Raw genomic sequence first — 12,187 nt, 5'->3', positions numbered from 1 at the left:
GTTTTATGTCTTCTAACTAACCGAACTGCTGAAAATGAGCTTACATAAGTAAATTGTGTGCAGGCGGCAGCGATTTAAAACTCAGCTCGGTCTCAGATCTATTATCTGCCGTGTGTCCGTGTGTCCGTGTGTCCGTGTATCCGCAGCCGTATCCGTCCATTGCCCACACACACACACACGCATACACACTGAGAACAGTTGAGTCGCCCCTCGCTCGCTCGCTCGCTCTTGTCACTTTTGGCTGTTTGTCGCCCACACAAAGCCAAACAGCATTCAAATGGGGAAACCTTTTAAGCACCTAAAAACGAAAACTGGGTTACCACTAAAATGCACATGAGTGCACCAAAACGCCGGAGCGCCAGGATGGCGAACAGCTGGAACGTAACGATAGCAAGGATTCTCGACCAGAGAAGGACACGCACACACATCGAGTGAGAATGACAGAGTGGGAGAGGGGTAGAGGGGCAGAGAGGAAGGGAGAGGCAGAGCGTGTAGCCAAATACAAGTGAAGTGCATAAAGCTGTTTGTCTTTTGTCTCTCAGTGTGTGTGCGTGTGTGTGTGTGCGTGTGTGCTCGAGTGTGTATGTGTGTGTGTGCCACGCGGTTTTTAGATGTATTTTAAAAGATTTAGCGCACTTCCCCTGGGCGCCAAAACGCTGGACACAAGCAGCAATAGCAAACACAGCAAAGAGTGAGAGAGAGGGAGATAGAGTGGCGGGGCAGAGGCAGACAAGCTCAACCGAGCGACAAACCAAGCTAAAAACGAAAGACACTCACCAGTGGGAGCGAGGGAGAGGGTGTGAGAGAGAGATTGAGTGAGAGAGAGAGAGAGAGAGATAGAGGCTGAATAGTGACAACCGCAGATAAACTGCAGGCTGGATTCGACGTCCAGTTGCGTCTCTGTGGTGCGGGCAGGCGGGCGTCAAGCAAATGTGAAACAATTCCGCTAATTGCAAAATGTGCAGCGGTGCGAGCGAGACGGCTATAGAAAGTCGAGCGAGTCGCGATTTGAGTCAAGTGCGAATCGCATGAACAACGCCGACGCGCAACACTGTAAACAAAGCAGAAGTGAGCGAGAGAGAGAGAGAGAGAGGGAGAGAGAGAGCAGCAAATAAAGCTAACAAAGTGTAAGAAAATAATAGCAAAAAAAAAAAAAGAGAAAAAAAAAAGGTAAGGGCAGCTATGTGGCATGCAACACTTTTCACACCCACTCGGAGTCCGGCTCCGGCTCTGGTTCCGGCGTACTCCTGGCGACGTCGCTTGCAGCTCCCTCGTTGATTTCAAAGCAAACCTAAGCTGAGCTAACCTAACTTTTACTTAATTTGACTTTGCGCTGCTGATTTAATTTCGACGCCGTTGACGCTGCCAACAACAACAACAACAAAGCTTGTGAGTTTTTCACGTTTCCGCGTGCTTTAGCGCAGATTTTCTTGCAATTTAATTAATTTAATTTGGTTTTGGCTTTGCCAAATGGAAATCGCTGCCACAAGGGGCACGGCAAGCGCGTTGCAAGTAGCTGCTGCACTCAGCGCAGCGGCCTCGGCTGCCGCTTGCAGCTCCGCTCGATGGCGCACAGCGCACAGTTCACTCGCTCTCGCCTCTCCGCCTCTCCGCCTCTCCGCCTCTCCACTTCTACACTTCTCGCTTCTCGAGTGTTGCATTTCTCGCACGCTTTTAATTAAACGCCACAGCATCTACCACACTTTTCTTCCACGCCTCATTATCTTCCGCCAGACTCTGTCTCTCTCTCTCCCTCCCTCTCCCTCTCTCTCCCTCCCTCTCCCTCTCTCTCGCTCTCTCTTTATATAATCAACTATGTGCGACCTTCTCCTATGTGTATTTGCTACTGAAGCGTGGCCATCTGAATTAAGTTACTTATCTATATATATACAGGGTTGTCCATATTCGATGCATCCAGCTGGCAACCCTACAAGGCGGCCCGTATTCTCATCTTTGAATCAAAGATAAATGCAATTTGTTTGATGTTGATTTGTTGACTTCATATTTTGAATATGATATCTTTCAAGTGATTGACTTGAGCCGTATTTTGTCCGTCTCTGTTAATAGATATAGGGCTGCCAGATGGGTCCGTCGATGAATGGCGTAGTTAGGCAGGCTTGTAATACTCATTCATAATCGAAATACAGTTGATTCATTATTAATAAAGTAATCACTAATTAGATTGATCTATTCTGGGTGAGCCGAGCTCTCTTATAATATATATAATATAATATAGTATAATATAATATAATATAATATAATATATTATAATATAATATAATATAATATATAGTAATATATTATATAAGATTCGTTTTCCTTTTTCAATGTTTATTTGCATATATACATACATACATCTTTATATACATCTTTCATTATACAGTCATCTCTCCCCCTCAGTAAGGTCTTAAATTTCGCAAGTGGTGCGATTGTATTTGCTTTTGGTTTCCATTAAATATATCGATAGGCACGAATTCATAATTAATTGCGAGTGCTTTATTCACAGTCGTAAATCTCGATAATAATGCAAATAGTGCACGCTGCATATGGGCGTGGCCGGGTGGGATTGGGGGCGTGTGCGTGTGCGAGGGCTGAGTAATGGAGCAGCCATTGTCATTGAGGCGCGGGACTGCAGGATATTTGCCGTTAACTAATTTTGAGCAAAAGGAGGACAAAGAGAAGCAGCGGAGATAAAAGAAAAGTAACAACAGGCGATGCCGCTGCTGCTGCTGCTGCTGCTATAGATGATGATGATGATGATGATGATGATATGGAGCTGGTGATAATGACGATAGTTGCGCTGGGCTGCAAGTTTGGGGCATTCGAGTGCGCTGACGGCCGCACTGACTAACAAGGATAATTGCAAAAGGAAGTAACAATAAACCCAATGCTATCGAATCGTATCCAGTTATAGTCACAGCCAACAGCTCTGTGTCCGTGCGTCCGTCCGTCCGTCCGTCCGTGCATGGGCTGAAAACAAAGGGCAGTTCAGTAGCCGACACCCCCGCCGACCCGGATCCAGAGTCGGGGCCGGACCTGGGACCGTGCCCGGACACAGATACGAGCCAAACCGATCCGGGTGCCCCGTCTGGGGGCCAAAAAGCAAGCAAAATGTTTGCGAGAGCGCGCAATCAGCGTAAAGTGCGCGACGCTTTGTAAGTGAAACGATAAAAAAAAAGAAAAGAAAGAAAGAAGAAGAAGCTAAAGAAAAAAGAAGAAGAAAAAAAAATGAAATGATGTGGGACGACTGGCAGCAGGAGCAGCGAGACTGCGGACGGAACTGGGCATTGACTGAGCAAAGCAAAAGCAGAGACCGAACGCGCAGCAAACAGTCGAGAAAATAATAAAATGTCGTTTATTGACGGAACGAAGCGAATGAGGGCGATTGTTTTCAGGTTTTCCTTTCAACAGTGCCCAAGGTCCCCGCTGCCCCGCTGCCCCGCAGCCCCGCAGCCATGAAGCCCCACAGCTCTCAGTTTCAGCCAGGCCCAGCTGCAGCAGGAGCAGCGACTCCCACGACTCCCAGGACTCGCATCTGCTAAGAAAATAGAACATTTGCCACAGTCTTCAAGCCATCGACTGCACAGTCAATGCAATCAAGCAGTCGCCCTGGCACTGGGTACCAGGAGATAGCACATTCTCAATTAGTAAATTAAATGTTTCAACTAGCGAAAGTTGTGCTCAAAGCGAAGCTCATTTAGCTATTTGATTTATATTTCATTCACTTCATTCACTTCATTCGAGCAATTATTGTAGACATCATTTCTGGAGAACTGTCAAAGTTGTCAGCATACGAAAAATTTATATAAATTTATGGAGCTGATTGGTGGGGCTTAAAAAGCGCTGAATATTGTTTGTTTGATAGAGTTACTCAATGCAGAGCCGAGCTCCAAGTAAGCTTGGAGTAAACTTTAAAGCCTGCATTCAAATTCAGCTTTCAGCGTAAGCTTTAAGTTTTAAGCCAGAGCTTTAAGTGCGCTTTGAGGGAGCAACAAGTTTGCATAACTCGCACTGCTGCATTACTCATCAAATCAAAGATTATTTGTCAGCTTTAATCAAGCTAGTGATTCTGTAGATTTCATAGAAGATAAAAGCTAAATGAAGTCGAAAAAACAATCGTTTAGCTTTTATGTAGTTTTAACTAGGCTTTAAGTCAACTTCATTATGATATTACTAGAATAAATAAAAACGGGATGATATGAATTCACCTGAAGAAACAGTAGTATGCAAAGGAAAGCAAGTTAAGAATTACGAGCTAGCTTTATGTGAGCTTTAATCCTAAATTTAGCTTTAAGCAAGTCTCAGTTGAAAGATATTTCGCTAAATGTAAAATAAGATATCTCTAAATTATGGTTCATATGCAAAATGTTAAGTAAACTTTTAGCGAGCTATGTTAGCTTATAGGACGTTTCAAGAGTAGACTTTAGTGCGCTTTCAGAGCGTTAAACTCACTTTAAGTAGGCTTTAAGTAAAGCTTGGCTGGAAAAAAGTTTCAAGTGGGAGGTAAGCTGCAAGCTACATTGTAGCAAGCTTTAAGTGAGCTTGAAGTAAAGCTACAAGCTCTAAGGGTTGTGCCAGCCTTGGCTTTAAGTGAGCTTTAATCTCAATACTAGCTTCAATTGAGCTTTAAGTGTCTTTCAAGGCAGCTCAAAGTGAGCTTAAAGAAAACTTTGCTCTGAGCTCTAAATGAGCTTGAAGTGTGCCTCAAGCTAATGCAAGTCTCATTTACAGTTGTCATCTCACCCGGCGCCTGCAAATAATAATACACATACATATACATACAATCACTATGACATACTATAATTATTTCTATTACACAAGAATGGGATTTGGAAAAGTATAAAAGGATAAAAATTTACAAAACTCATTGAAACCTATGCGTTATTTAGAAATGGAGTTGGGCTCTTCCTGCAATCAAACCGGAATTTGGGAACTCCGCTGATGTAGAATTGCCTGACTGATTGATTGATGGGGTTGATTGATTGATTGGTGATTGGTGGGCTAGAATTTATATGGCTTGTCCAAACAGCTTGGACAGCTACAGCTCGAATTTAAGTTGCCTGAATGGGTCTCAGTGAAATAGCCGCTCCGTGGCGCCCTCCAGATTCCAGTTCTCCTTGGAGAGCATGGTCCGTGCCTCGTGCTCATCTATGCCCATTTCCTTGAGGTATTGCACCTTCGTGTTGCACTCGGTAGAGGCGTGCGGCCCGCCCGCATAGACGTTCGTCCAGTGCTTGGCCGTTAGCTGGAACATATCGTGCTTGGCCTTGTACTGGTAGGCGATGCACGCGTCCTGCGGATCGTCCGGCTGGGCGGCGGACAGCAGGGCCTGCAGCGAGAGCAGCACCGTCCGCAGGGTCATCGCCGCTGCCCAATTGTCCTTCAGTATGTCCCGGCAGATGGTGCCGGTGGCGATCGAAATGTTCGGATGCCAGATGCGCGTGGTGAAGCGCACCTTGGGCGGACTGAACGGATACGTCTCCGGCACCTTGATCTCCAGGGCAAACTTGCCGCCCTCGTAGGGCGTGTCCTTCGGTCCCATTATCTCGCCGCGCAGGTCCGTCCAATTGTCATTGAGCAGTTCGATCTTGATCATGCCCTGTACGATCTCGTCGCCTCGCATAACCTCGCCAAGCTCTCGCTTGATCCGTAACACCGACATGTTGGCCATTTTCCTATATGCCTCAATGATTAGACGGTCTGATTCGGGTTTCCTGCTTGTTGCTGATGTTGTTGTTGTTGTTGTTGTTGTGGCTGCTCCTGCTCCTGCTGCTCTTGACTTGGCTTGGCTTGGCTATGCTTTCAGCGGCTCTTAATACGTTCCTGTTTGTTGCGAACTGGATTAACGCTGGCGGAGCATTAGCTTATTGTGGATTTTCAAAGAAAATTTATTGAAATTGTAAGAAATTAAGAATTGTAATTACTCAACACACAAAAAACTGATGAACTGATGAGCAGCCCAAATGCTTGCTGGGTTTAAGAAAAAAATAATAATAATGTTAATAGCGTATGATAGGGTATGCTCGACTAGGATAGAACATACTAGCATATACCTGACTGGGATATAGCAGATCAGGATATAATCGACTAGAATATACCCGATGTATACGATACGATATACCAAACTAGGATATACCCGGAAAGGATATACCAAACTAGGATATACCCGGAAAGAATACACCAGACTAGGATATACCCGACTAGCATATACCTAAATAGGATATACCCGATATATACGACATACTAGACTAAGATATACCCGGAAAGGATACACCCGACTAGGATATACCCGACTGGGAAATACCCGACGAGGATATCCCGACTAGCATATAGCCGATTAAGATATAAGCGACTAGAATATACCCGATATATACGATACGATATACCAGACTAGGATATACCCGGAAAGGATACACTAGACTAGAAAATACCCGACATGGATATACCCTGACTTGGATATACCCGACTAGCATATACCCGAATAGGATATACCCGATATATACGATATACCAGACCAGAAAGTATACACCAGACCAGGATATACCCGACTAGGATATACCCAACATGGATATGCCCGACATGGATATACCCGATTAGCATATACCCGACTAGCATATGCCCGATTAGGATATAATCGACTAGAATCAAACCCGACTAGGAAATATCCGACATGGATATGCCCGACATTGATATACCCGACTAGCATATGCCCGATTAGGATGTAATCGACTAGAACATACCCGACTAGGAAATACCCGACATGGATATACCCTGACTTGGATATACCCGACTAGCATATAGCCGATTAAGATATACCCGACTGGGATATACGAGACTAGGATATACCCTAACTTGGATAAACCTGACTAGGGTACACCCGACGAGAATATACCCGATCAGCATATATATATATAATAAAACTAGCAGAAGATAGTAGTACATCCGACTAGGATATACCCGACTAGAATATACCCGACAAGCACCGACCTGAGCCCTGAGCAGCTCATGTAGGATCATTTGTCCTTCAATTTCTACCCAGCAATGCTCCAGCTTGTCTTTAGCTATATTGAAACACTTCCAGCTGTAGCTTGGCAAATCAATCAGAGCTCGAAGCATTCTCAGCTCAATGCTATAGTTAAACGAAATTATAGTTCAGAGCAAATGCAATTAAGCTGCTGGCTAAGTTTAACTACCTGTCTGACTGACTGAGTGGAAGTGGAAGTGGAAATGGAAGTGGAGGCGGAGTGGTTGAGGAAGTGGAAATAGAAACGGGAACATGGCAAAGCGATGGTTCGATGCTGCGGAGAACAATGTCGACTGGCATGGGGAGCATTGGAGTTAAGTCGCACTGGAGTATTTTGTGCTGTGGGTGTGCGACAATATCGCTGGCAGGCAGACGCGCTCACCAACATACAATCTGACACTGTCAGACACGCACACACACACACACGCACACGCAGACTGTCACACACACACACACAGACACGGCATACGTAAGGCTGGGGCGTGAGAGGAACCCAATCACTTGTTACACGCTCGAGCTTCTGTCTATCCATTGTGTAGTATGTTTTGTTGGCTCTGGCATTGTTTTCACTCTATTTCAGTGGGCCGTGCGCTGTGCGCTGTGCGCTGCGCGACTGCCATATATCTCTCATATATCTTGACAACTGGCGCGCGGTGCGTATGCGTATTTTTAATTACCAGCCACGGCATTGTTCATACGCCGCGTGTGACAAATCAACAGGATGTGCTGGCGAGGCAGCATGTCTTACTGCTGTCAGGGCCATTTGTTGCGTGCCAGCCATTCCAGCATAAACAAGGCCCACACTCACACCACGCCGACTCCGCCCACTCCTGGCCCGCTTAGCTGCGCCATTCCAGTTGCTGTTGTTGTTGCTGTTGTTGTTGTTGCTGCTGGCCCCGTTTTCATGCACATTTATCGTGATTAGCTATTAATTGATAATAATTAACTTAAGCACATGCCGCAGATGTTTGCCCCAGTCTCAGCCTCAGCCTCAGTCAGCAGAACAACTAAAAGCCATATTAACAGCGTTTGCCATAAGAGATTTGCCGTCTGCTCGCCCAGCCCAGCTCCGGCCATCGATATGACTATTTATTACCGCCGCCAACTCCCTCGGTCATCTTTCGGCTATCTTTTTCTATATCTCCCTCTCTCTCTCTCTCTCTCTCTAGCCTCTGGTACATTAACATTTTGCCAGCAAATCGCTAACATTTTTCGCCTTTTTCGTTTCACTATTTCCACGATTTGTTGCACGTTTGCATTCAGCGCCAAGAAGCTGACAATGTTGGCTGAAAGTTTTAACACAATTACGAGGCAGCTGCGACTAACTGCATAATGAATTGCTTAGTTGCAGGCACTAATTCAGTTTCAAGTTCCGTTATATTCGGAATTTTAAATATGTGTATGTATGTTAGTTATGTATATGGCAGCAACTGGAAATGTAGATATAAATAAGTAAATTTAAATAAATCATAAATGATCTAAATTTCTTCAAAATTAATAAATAAATTATAAAGGTAAAAATTCAGAAACATATAAAAAATAATTATTTAATTTGAAAGTGCATAGAATAACATTATAAAATAAGTGAAACAGAAAAATAAATAAATAATTTTTTAATTAAATTTATAACAAATATAAATAATAAATAATTTAGCAATATAAAAAGAATAAAATAAATAAATAATTTATCAATTAAATATTTAAAAAATATTACTAAATTAATGATTTATCAATGAAATATATATCGAAATTAATAAAGATATAATTTAATAAATAAATCTACAAAATAAAATTCATTGAATTATTTAATTGATAAATATATAAGCTTTATTTATTAGCAAATAAATAACGCTTATATATTATTATATATTTATATATTAATTTAATTGTTATTATTTAAGAGTTATTATTTTTAAGATTTATTCTGTAATTTATTAATATATACATTTCATTTACTTATGAATTAAATAATCTTTTTGTTTTTATTATTATTTTTAAAGATAAATCATAAGTATTATGTATTTATTAATCAAGGCATTAAAATAATTAAAATTAAAAGGCAAATATTAATAAATAAATTATTATAAATAAAATGCATCGCATATGTTGAATGGTAATCAATGATTTTTATTAAATTTTATTTACTTGAATTTATTATTGTCTTATATTTTATTACTAATTATTTCCTTTATATTATCATGCTTCTTATTTGATTTATTATATGATAATTAGATACATTTCCAAAATATATAGATTAGAAAAAAATGGTGACTTTTCATATATATTTTAATGCCTGCTTGAGCACCTCAGTAGCTCTATTGTAGAGCTTTCACATCTACAAATATACTTATATACAAGTACATATATAAATGCATTCATTTCACTGTCTTGCATTACCTAAATTATTGAACGTTTCAGTTGAGCATGACCGACTGCAGAATACTCATTCACAGCCCAAACGCTGATAAATCAATTTTCCATTTCACCCACTTGGTATATACATAAATTATTTTATTTCTATCTCGTATACTTTAGAGGATGAAAATTCGATTTCCCCCAATAGGCGTAGATATATCCACCATATCTTTTTGGTCTTGCATTGTCAACGCGAACATTTCAAATTTCAATTATTTAGCACTTCAACTATCATGCATTTTCTGCCTTGCCACGCCCCTAGTGGGCGTATTAGGAAATTATTAACACTTTATTAATCAAGGGTGTACACGACTATATGTTCCAGCTTTCAAGTCTCTAGTTTCAGTAGTAAGACGGTTAAAGCCAATATACCCATTTCACTTTCGTGAATGAGTCAAAAAAAGCTTAAAATCAAAACTTGACCTCGATGCTATTTGACTGAGTCCTCAACAAATTCATTTTCAGAAAAACACTTTAAAAATTGATTTACTTTTTAGCAGATTCAGATTTGAGAATATTCATTCGTCACATCAATTCATATACTCTCTACAAATTTCATGTATATCCATATAATAACTTCAAGATTAGATAGTTAGATTACTTGAGCAGTAATACTTACATTGCGCGCCTTGGAATTGCACTCACAAGTTTGAGGCGATCTCTCAGATCCGAAATACTTTCGCACACATTTCAATTCAAATTCAAATTCAAATTCAATTCAAATTTCTTGCTTTGGCTCTGGCGCCCTTAGCCACATTTACTTTTTAGACTTTTCAGATTTCAACATACACTTTACTTCACACTTATTGTTATACATTTTACAACAAGAAAAAAAAAAAAAAAAAAAAATTGTCTCAAAGAATAATTTAAAAAAAAAAAAAACACACACACACACAAACAAACGAGCGAACCAACAAGAACGGGATGATTTAATTGCCGACGGTTTGATTTGAAACTGAAAACTCGGTTAAATATTTGTTGTTTATAAACTTGGCACGCAGCGTGTTGATTGAGCTGATTGGGATTTGATTGATGGCGATTTGAATTTCTGCGACGATTCTCCAGACACTGAATATGGTTTTCGAATTTGAGATGAGTTCATGAAACTTGGATGTATTTTGTATGCTGTTGTTTATATTAGTTTTTAGATTTTTGGGATTTATTTTGGATTTCTTTTTTATTTGTTTATTTTTTATACTTTTATTTTTATTTTATTTTATTTTTTTTTTTAATTTTCGGTTTTATTGTTCTGTTGACAGTTTTGATGTTTATTGCGGCTGTTGTGAGTTTGAGTTTGTGATATTTGCTTGAACTGATGGCTGGTTGGCTGCTGCTGCGTGCTCCGTGCGGCACGTGCGAACACGTTGAGATTTCATAACCAACTGTCGAGTCTAGTTGGCCAAGCAGCCGACAGGAGCCGCGCCAGTAACCGACACAGCCGACAGCCAGGCGAGCCGAACCAGCTGAGCTGCCGAGCGCCTCCTGCTGCCGATTGGTGCGAAAACCTTTCGAATTTCAAATCGCACACGAAGCCAGATTCTCTTCTCTTTCAGCTAGGATGCCGCCAAACAATGCCAGCTCGAGCAGCTAGTTGTAGGCCCAAACATTGGACATCCTTAAGCCTGACAAAGTCCTGGGCGCTGTTGCTGCGTCTTGGACAGGTCAGCATTGTCAACATTGGGCCATTGGCTGATAAGCGACTCGCTTGCGCTCTCTTAAGCTGCGCACTCCTGCTCGCCCCGCTCGCCCTCGCCACCATCACGTTTTGCAACTATCTCTTTCTCTCCCTCTCTCTTACTGTCGCTTCCTCTGTCGCTCTTTCTCGTGGTGCGTGGCCTCTCTTTCGGCTCGGCTCGCAGCATAATTTTATAACATCGCCAACTCCTGTCGCACTTTAAGTGCGCCGCGTATTAAAGCGAATCGCGCTGCTCGCTGCTCGCTGCTCGCTGCTGGCACTCGAGGCGAGAATGCCTCAAGTGTTGCACAGGCATAAAACTTTGCCCATTAGTCGCATTAATGTGCCGCACGGCAAATTCGTCAGCTGGTCAGCGGTGCATTGATTGTGCCGTGCCCCACCCACCGCACCCGACCGCACCACACGTTGAGTGGCTTATCGCAATTTCCATTGTCAACTTTTCACCACCAACACCCAAGCAACAAAGCCTCAGCTTCCATTTACTCCCTACTAAAAGTATATACATATATTGAATGAATATAACTAGGGACTCTAGGAGATGAGGAGAAGGAGAGAGGCTGCGATACTCTGCGACGCGAGTACGCGAGGCGAGACGCGAGACGCGAGACGCGAGACGCGAGAACGCGAGACGCGCGACGCGACACTCGAGACGCGACCCGGTGAGACGAGACGAGACGGAGACGCGAGACGCGAGACGCGAGACGCGAGACGCGAGACGCGAGACGCGAGACGCGAGACGCGAGAGCGAGACGCGAGACGCGAGACGCGAGAGACGCGATAAGATAGACTCTAGACGAGAGACGATACGCGAGACGATAGACTCTAGATACGCGATACGCGAGACGCTACGAGACGAGACACGCGAGACGATACGCTAGAACTCTAGACGCTATACGAGACGAGACGCGAGACTCTAGAGAGACGAGAGACGCTAGACGAGACGAGATACGCGATACGCGAGACTCTAGACGCGAGACGCTAGACGCGATACTAGACTATACTACGCGATACTCTATACTCTAGACTCTATACTCTATACTCTATACTCTATA

General features: G+C 42.6%; 1 protein-coding gene and 1 pseudogene across 6 annotated transcripts in view; both read right to left on the bottom strand.

The window, feature by feature from the left end:
• The window catches only part of Dop2R (dopamine D2-like receptor), a 92,597-nt gene extending 81,756 nt beyond the window's left edge, over positions 1–10,841 (bottom strand). For all 6 annotated transcript variants that reach the window (XM_089475402.1, XM_089475406.1, XM_089475407.1 and 3 more), the window contains exon 1: positions 10,059–10,841. The gene's annotated coding sequence lies outside the window, so the exon portion shown is untranslated. The remainder of the gene's footprint in view (positions 1–10,058) is intronic.
• LOC108620663 (ubiquitin-conjugating enzyme E2-22 kDa pseudogene) lies at positions 4,776–6,108 on the bottom strand (annotated as a pseudogene).
• Positions 10,842–12,187: the final 1,346 nt, after the last annotated feature.

This window comes from Drosophila arizonae, chromosome X, assembly GCF_054131065.1.
Source record: "Drosophila arizonae isolate 15081-1271.41 chromosome X, UAZ_ARI_1.0, whole genome shotgun sequence".
Taxonomy (NCBI): Eukaryota; Metazoa; Arthropoda; class Insecta; order Diptera; family Drosophilidae; genus Drosophila; species Drosophila arizonae.
Note: the sequence above shows the minus strand (reverse complement) of the source record. Positions and strands in the feature narration are given on the sequence as shown.